The sequence below is a fragment of the Nuphar pumila genome, chromosome 5 (genome assembly GCF_984573655.1).
Source record: "Nuphar pumila chromosome 5, dmNupPumi1.hap1.1, whole genome shotgun sequence".
Classification (NCBI taxonomy): Eukaryota; Viridiplantae; Streptophyta; class Magnoliopsida; order Nymphaeales; family Nymphaeaceae; genus Nuphar; species Nuphar pumila.
The window spans coordinates 26,591,445-26,600,003 of record NC_143253.1 but is presented as its reverse complement, the minus strand read 5'-3'; the positions used below and the strand labels follow the sequence as shown (position 1 = coordinate 26,600,003).

The window sequence follows — 8,559 nt, the reverse complement described above, 5'->3', positions numbered from 1 at the left end:
GCGGATTAGCGACGAAAAAGGCCCGTCGCATAATCCTAGTCGCTAAAAAGTGGCAAAACTAATTTGTCGCTATTTCATCACTAATTAGTGACATATTCATGATGGATCATGGTTGTCGCTAATCCATCGCTAAATAAGGACCAATTTGGTTTTGCGACCGAATGTAATCCATCGCTAAACTTTAATGATGAATATGTATCTGTCGCTAATGTCCGTCGCCAATTTAGCGAGGGATTAGCAACATATTAAATTCTATCACAAAACATCAACTGATTTAAATTGGTGATGGATAATATCCATCGCTAATCCATCGTAATTTTTTTAAAAAAAATTGTTTTTTTTAAAATATGAATATCGAGAAAAATTTCTCGTTATATAATTTATATATTTTGTGTATAAAAAACAAAGTACACTTAAAAAATACATATACAAAGCAGGTGAAGCAAATTTAACACAAGTTATAAGCGAAACAAATTTACAACACAGTACAGTCCTTGCCAAGTTCTAATTAGTTACAAGTACGTGAAACAAATTAAACACATGAAGTTAATCCTCGCCAAGATTCAGGCATCATCCTCTTCATTTTCTCAATTTGCTCCTCCATACATGCCTCCATCATCTCCTCTATGCTGATAATCTCCAGCATCCTATAAGAGAACTGAAATGTTAGTATTGATAAATAAAATATAATAAAATAAATTATATGCAATGCACCTAATTTAATATAATCAAAGTAAATGGTTGAATGACACATAGACTAGAAATAAAGTGAAGGACATTAACAGAATTCAGATATGTGTTCTAAGACTGACAAAAAAAATTCATAGTGATTCAATCATGCATATATATGTTCTAAGGTTGTAAAAAAATGTCACAGTGATTCACGCATGCATATATGGTTTATAAGGTTGTCAAATAAATGTGTTATGTATCACAATCATGCATATATGTGTTCTAAGGTTGTAAAAAAACTTTCATAGTGATGAAATCATGCTTATAAGTGTTCTAAGGTTGTCAAAAAAATTTCATAGTGATTCAATCATGCATATATGTATTCTAAGGTTGTCAAAAAACTTCCATAGTGATTCAATCATGCATATATGTATTCTAAGGTAATCAGAAAACTTTCATAGTGATTTAATCATGCATATATGTGTTCTAAGGTTGTTAAAAAACTTTCATATTGATTCAATCATGCATATATGTATTATAAGACAGTAAAAAAACTTTCATATATGCTAATATCATGCTCATATGTGTTATAAGGCAGTCAAAAATTTTTATAGTGATGAAATCATGCTTATATGTTTTGTAAGGTTGTCAAAAAACTTTCATAGTGATTCAATCATGCGTATATGTGTTATAAGGGTGTCATAAAAATTGTATAGTGATTCAATCATGCATATATGTGTTCTAAAGGTGTCAAAAAATTTCATAGTGATTTAATCATGCATATATGTATTCAATCATGCATATACTAGCTTGAAATCTAATGACATGAAACAAATTACATGAATCTTTATACCTGACAGACACTAGAGCTCATGTTGAATGCAGACAAAGTTTCTTTGTCCAGAAAAATATTGCATAACAAATTATGGACAAGGTCAGGAATGACTTTATGTAAAAAGTCATGCATTTTATCCTCAAGACGTTGATAGACACCATGCTAAGATATAGCAGGGTCAATCGGACGGTGGGAGTTGATGCTGGCGGGAGAACTCTGAGAGCCCTGACCGCAGAAGGCAACGACTGGTGTAGTGTTCATGTTACTCCCAAACTCGAACACACGACCCTTTTTTGGGTTTACCGGTTGCAGTCACCCATGCTGCAGGATCAAAAGGTGGATGCTGAGTTGAGTCATTGCCATATCTCTCTACCATCTGCTGCTCGTATGACTCCTACAAAGTAATGATTACAGTATGAATTAATAATTAATAATTACAATATTCATGGTAACTTGTCTATTATAATATTTATTAATAAATAAATACATACTGTTGTCGCTCTCGCCTTCTCTGATACGAACTCTTTCGTGCTCTTACGTTTATGTGTTTCAACAAACATATCCTTGTAAGGCACAATGCCTCCTTTTTCTGCTTCCTACGAGGTTAAATGATAAAAAAATCAATTAAAAAGTATGCAGCAATACTTATAAATTTGATAATATATATTGATGAGTTACCATTTTCTTCTAGTGGCACTCAAAAGTCTTAGATTCACCTGTGTGTAGATGAGCATCGGGAATCTTCGCTCGGTTTTGTGCAGCCTTTGCTGAGTACTTTCAAAATTCATTGCTCGCCCACTTGTCGCACATTTCCTCCCAATAGTATCTCCTAATAGTAGAAGGGTCATGGCTCTTCCACTGCAATGGATCATCTATCCCACCAGCTGCTTTTATTGTTGCATTATTTATATTGTGCAGTATGTCGATAAATCGATTGACAACCACCTTTTTGCCACACTACCCTCGCGTCATTCTCTTTGTTCGCAGCCGCGAAGCGATGCGAAGCCTATAAATACTTTTAGAAAGTTAGCACACATGACTATAACATAAAATTCAATATGAAACACATTAGTTATGATAAACAATTGCATACCATGAATAAGGACAATAATCTGTCTAATACCTCCTTTGGGTACTCTTTCCATTGAGCGACCGATCCTGGAAAATGCTGAAGTAGTGACTTCCTAATTTCTCGTATTACTTCTTGTGGCTCGAACCTCGCGCTGTACATGAATTGATACACATCAACAATCGACTGTCAATATATATTATTTATAAGATAAGTATTGGACAAGTGACAATAAAATACTTACGGTCGACTATCGATATACACTATTTGAATAAATTATCGTGTGTCAGACTGAGAAGACCCTGCATCCGGTGTTGTCTCGTGATGTGTATGACTAGCTGGTGTAGGTGGGTCATGTGTAGGTGAAACATCATCTACAGAACAATGAGTTAGAAATTCACACAATGCACATTTAAACTAATCAAGTATATAATTATTTAAATGATATACCTATCGAAGCATTACGTGAAGACGAAGGCTGAGACTGGCTATCACTGAGCTGGAATCCTATAAAGACAATTAACAAGTAACAATTTTTATATCAATATATAAGCAAAAATATAATGAATGCCTATATTTAAATTTAACACAAAAACATCTACCTAATGATGTCCCACGACCTCCACTTGGTCCTCGACTACTGGGTGCTCAACCATTGTTACCTCCACGAACCATATTCTAACAAATAAAAATGTTATTTAGATCAGTTACATGATATGGAATTCCATAGATACATAATCAAATAAAAAATAACTTCATGCAAGCATGGATACAGTCACATCAAACATGACATTACATTCAAATCATTCATATCACATCAATGTCCTATGATGTTACAGATATTATCCTAACTAGTTAAAAGAGAATCATAAGAATGCTATGATGAAGAAAATATTTAATTTATCATGCATTCATGGTTGATGTAATGATTTGATATATATATCACACACACACATACATACACATACATACATATATATATATATATATAATGTCATTCAATCACAAGAACTATGATGCATGCATTGATAACTTAATATTTACATGTGCAAAACCATTCATTTGAAGCATGTTCAAAGCATTGATAACTTATCATTCATTTTCATGTGCAAACCCATTCATAACATGATACATTCATTTGAAGCATGTTTTCATGATACAATTTCACATGGAAGGCATAATCAAATTGAAAATAACTTCATGTAAGTATGGATATAGTCATATTAAATATTTCAATACATTCATATCAAAATAATGTCAAACATGTATCTGCAGCAAACATACTCCAATATCCCACTAACTACTACCATGACTAGCATAAAATCTGAACTTCAAAAATAAAAACACTTATATTTTCATACATTAAAATCATGCTCAACATGATCTTCGAACTCCATCAAAGAAGTCCTAGATATCCACAATTGAGTGAGTGTGTGAATAGAAAAGTGTTGCATCTAAAAAATTAAATAACCTGTGATGCGCTTGCATCACTTACTTATCATGGGTATTTACCCAATTTGCATTGCTTTTGCCTTTGTATTTTTTTCTTATTTCTTCTTGCATTGCATTTTTAACCGCATGTGATGCTTAGCACTAAGCATTGCGTAATTAGCTCAACTATGTACCTGCAAAGCACAAATATACAAAATAATACAATACAAAATAATCTACTGGCGAGAGGGAGACCATAAGACAGGCAGACAGGGAGTTAACTCGGCCCCTCCCTAGTGAAAAAAGAACAAGGAGGGGAACAAGCCCCTCCCTCGCATCCCATAAGATAGGGAGACAGGGAGGCGGCTCGACCCCTCCCTGGCGAAAAAGAACAGGGAGGAGGCCGAGCCCCTCCCTCGCATCCTGTAAGATAGGGAGACAGGGAGGGGGCTCAGCCCCTCCCTGGCAAAAAAAGAACAGGGAGGGGGTTGAGCCCCTCCCTCGCATCCCATAAGACAGGAGACAGGGAGGGAGCCGAGCACCTCCCTCGCATCCCGTAAGACAGAGAGACAGGTTGGGCTTGGCCCTCCCTGACGAAAAAAGAATAGGAAGGGGGTTGAGCCCCTCCCTCGCATCCCGTAGGATCGAGAGACAGGGAGGGGGCTTGGCCCCTCCCTGACGAAAAAGGAAATAGAGGGAAAGAAAGAGGCTCGTTGGCTGACAAAAACGAAAGAGAGAGAGGAGTCGGGGGTTACCTGAAAGGAGAGGGCGTTGGTGTCGACAGACGAGAGAGACCGAAGTCGAGAGAGGGGGACAGGGTGAGGTCGGAAGGGGGTTGCCGAACGGGGCTCGTCAGCCAAAAAAATGATGAGAGCGAAAGAGAGGGAGCAGAGGTGAGAGGGGGACTAAGTCGAAGGGGGAGGTCGATGGGCTGCAGGCGACAGATGAAACAGAAAGGGAAAGAAAGGGGCTTGCATTAGGGTTTTACGGAGAAAATTAGCGACAAAAAAATTTTCATCGTGAATCTGTCGCCAAGTAGCGACAAAAAAATTTTGTCGCTAAGTTGCGACAGAGTTTGAGACAAAAATTTTTGTCACGAATCCGTCGCTAATTAGCGACGAATTTGCGATGGAATTTTTTTCGCCGCTAATTCCACAAATAATTTGAATGTTAGCGACGAATAGTTTTCTCTAGCTAATCCATCGCAAATTTGCGATGGAAAAAATCTGTCGCAAATTTACGACGGAAAAAATCCATCTTAAATTTTTGTCGCTAATTAGAGTTTTTCTTTTAGTATCTCTCCAAGTGAGGGCATGCATCCGTTGAGTAAGACGAACATCAACAATCATTTTTTTGCTTCCGCTACAAAGAGGTATTTATTTATTTTATCCTTCAAAGAGTGTGGTTCGATCACCTTTTGTTATTAAATAAAAGATCAAACCCAAAATCAGGTCATCATAAAATGGGACAACAAAATTTGGGTGCGTGTGGAGAAAGGAAAAGTGGTAGGAACTAAGAAATTGTTCTAACCACTTCAAAAGTCATGGTTGCAAGTATTTTTCCATTAATCTAAACCTGTAAATGTGTTTTAACAATGTTTATTTCCTCTCAAAAAACTTTTATTACTAGAAAATTACGTTGGGTTAAATAATTTTAGCAACAAATTTTAAATTTGTATAATGAAATTTTAGTGCAATATGAGAATGTAGACTGATAACATATCTGTACATGACAAGCACCTAAAACACACACATAGGGTTGAGCAACCAGACCGGTTGCCCGATGGGCCAAGCTGGCCTAACATGGGCCGGGTTTGGGCCATGATTTTAGGCCCGGGGGGGCATTAGGTACCGGCCCAAACACAGCCCATTATATATATGTGCTGGCCCGCAGGCTACCCGGCTGGTCCGATGGGCCCGAGTTATTTATTTTTTTAATTAATAATATATATTTTTTTTAAATTAACTATTACATAGTAACTTGAATAACTAATATTATTTACCTAATTAGTTGTAAGAAAACTTGCTATATGTAAATTACTATTGTTTACCTAATTAGTTACACTAATTAGGAATTAGTTGCATGAGAACTTGCTATTCTCTCATTAACCCATAATTTCAATCAAGCATTTATGCATTTTAAGATTGGGCCAGGCCGGGCCAAGCCGGATCTGGCCCGGTTCACATTGGCCCGTTTGGCTAATGGGCTGAGCCATGAGCTTCTCTTCAAACTGGAGCCCGTTAAGAACCGGCCCGGCCCGGTCGGTCAGATCAATGGTCCGGTCCATTAGCAGGCCGGGCCGGCTAGATGCCCACCCTTGCACACAGACACACACACCCCTATGTACAACATACGTATGTGTATAGTACTCACTAGCATCAGCCTCACAAGATCATCGACAAGGGATTTTCTTAAGCCACTTTAAGGAAAAAACAAAAGAAAACCTTCGCTGGAAAGCCTCAAGACATTTTCATGTAGAATCTCGAAAACCAAAAACTATAAGTTCCTTACAAACTGGAAATATCATGCGGTGCAATAAATACATTTACTTTATATTTTTCAAATTATTTGCAACATTGTCATTTTTTGTTTCTGAAACAAAACTTTTAGAAATGCAATAATTTGAAAATATTGTGATATTTGGTGACTACACACACCTGTTTAGTTAGTGTAAAATCAATATCAATTTTCAACAATATTGCAAACTATCGTGTTCTCTTGGGGGGTACAATGCAGCAGAAATTATAAATATTAGCCAACTCTCATGATTCCAACGCTAATTTCTCACTGATTGATCATTGAACAGAACCAGCTTAATAACAGGAAATCCACGGGTTCAGTGGCAGTCAAACGCTGAGAGAGAGATGGATTATCAAGTGTTCCAACAAAAATTTAGTTGAAAAATATATTAAACAAAGCATATCGCTTATATAAGGAGCGAACAATGGCTACTCATGATCTACTTATTAAGATTATTTTATGAATTATATAATGTTTCCCATCGATTTTTTTGGACAAACTCAGCCAATTGCTGCCAAAAATCATGCGGCATAAGTATTTGAAGGATGAATTGATGCATTTGTTTTCATCTAAAAGGTTACACTAAAATGAATAGGTATAAAAAATTATTTGTTATACTGAAAGAATAATTAACTTGCCAAGAGCTTGATGATGTTATGAGTTTTCATTCCCATTTGGCGGATTCCATATTCTTTTCTGTTCTCTGAAACTGCTAATAACAGCAGATTGGTTATTTCTACCTAAAAGATTTGTAAGGTGGTCATAATACGCAATCTGGTCCAAACTAGACAATATCTTGATTAAACTGCCTTGCTTCTTATCAATAACAATTTGGCCATCAGTGGACAAGTCACCATTTGCCAAGACAGTCACTGATGCAACATTCACGAAAGCTTTTATGAGAGGATCACCAACTAATGTTACTGCACCAAGGACTTCCCCTAAGAACATATCCTGCGAAGGAAATAAAACTTGAGGAAATAGATAGAGTAAAACCAGGACCAGTTGCATACATTATCATGTACATGAAAGATACGCTTTACCGTGTGATTGTAACTCTTGTGCTTCTGCTGCAACTGGTACAACCTTGACAGCAGACGATGGACAAACAAGGCTTCAGGTGTCTTTCCTGCCTTTAATTTTTTCAGCATACGGTGAAATGAAGATACTTTCTGCTGGATGTTAAGTGGAACAAGCTCATCATTGAGCCTTGACTCAATGACCTTCTTGGCTGCTAAAGGATAAAGGAACATATTGAACTCTGCATCTTTATTAGAAGGAACAGTGAAAAGATTCCCCCCTTTTGCATTAGCCTCGTTGATATATCCACCAACTATATAGATATTCTGGCACAGCAATAAAAAGGGAAAAGTAATTTTGAGTTATTTACTCACATTTACAAAGAAAGAAAATGAATGAACAGTGACAATGATGATGAAGATATCAATATCAACAATCACATCAAACTGGAAATATGCATTACTTGTATTGAAGCCCCAAGGGGTTTGGCGTACTGGGAAGGGGCCTTGGCTGCTAGACGGGTGGTTAGAGTTCCATTCCCATGGAAGTCAGCCCCTTGCATATAGGAAAGGGCAAGGGCATTATGTCCCTTGCTCGAACACTACAATGATGAGGGTCAATAGCGGCGACTCTTTTCCAGCAAGAAAAAATCTTACAGCTTTGATAAAGCAATAACAGCGAGCTTTTTGTCTTTGCTATTAGCTTCATCAATAACGGCGAGCCATGAATCTCGCCGCTATTACTCTACTACAGCCATGAATCTCTCCGCTATTAGCTTCATCAATAACGGCGAGTTGCATATCTCCTGGAATGCTTTGCCCCTACACACATCTCGTTTTTAAAAAGACATGTATAACGACGAGATTCTCTAGCCGTTAGATATTATTGTTAAAACACTTTAATGGTTGTATCTATAGTGGCAGAATCTGGCTCGTCATTATAGGGTTCTACTTTATAACAACGATAGTTATGTTGTTGTTATAGAGTGACGCCAGTGTTGTTAAAAATGTGC

General features: G+C 37.0%; 1 pseudogene; it reads right to left on the bottom strand.

The window, feature by feature from the left end:
- Positions 1–7,181: 7,181 nt before the first annotated feature.
- Positions 7,182–8,347, bottom strand: LOC149837200 (nucleoside hydrolase 3 pseudogene; annotated as a pseudogene).
- Between the last annotated feature and the right edge of the window lie 212 nt (positions 8,348–8,559).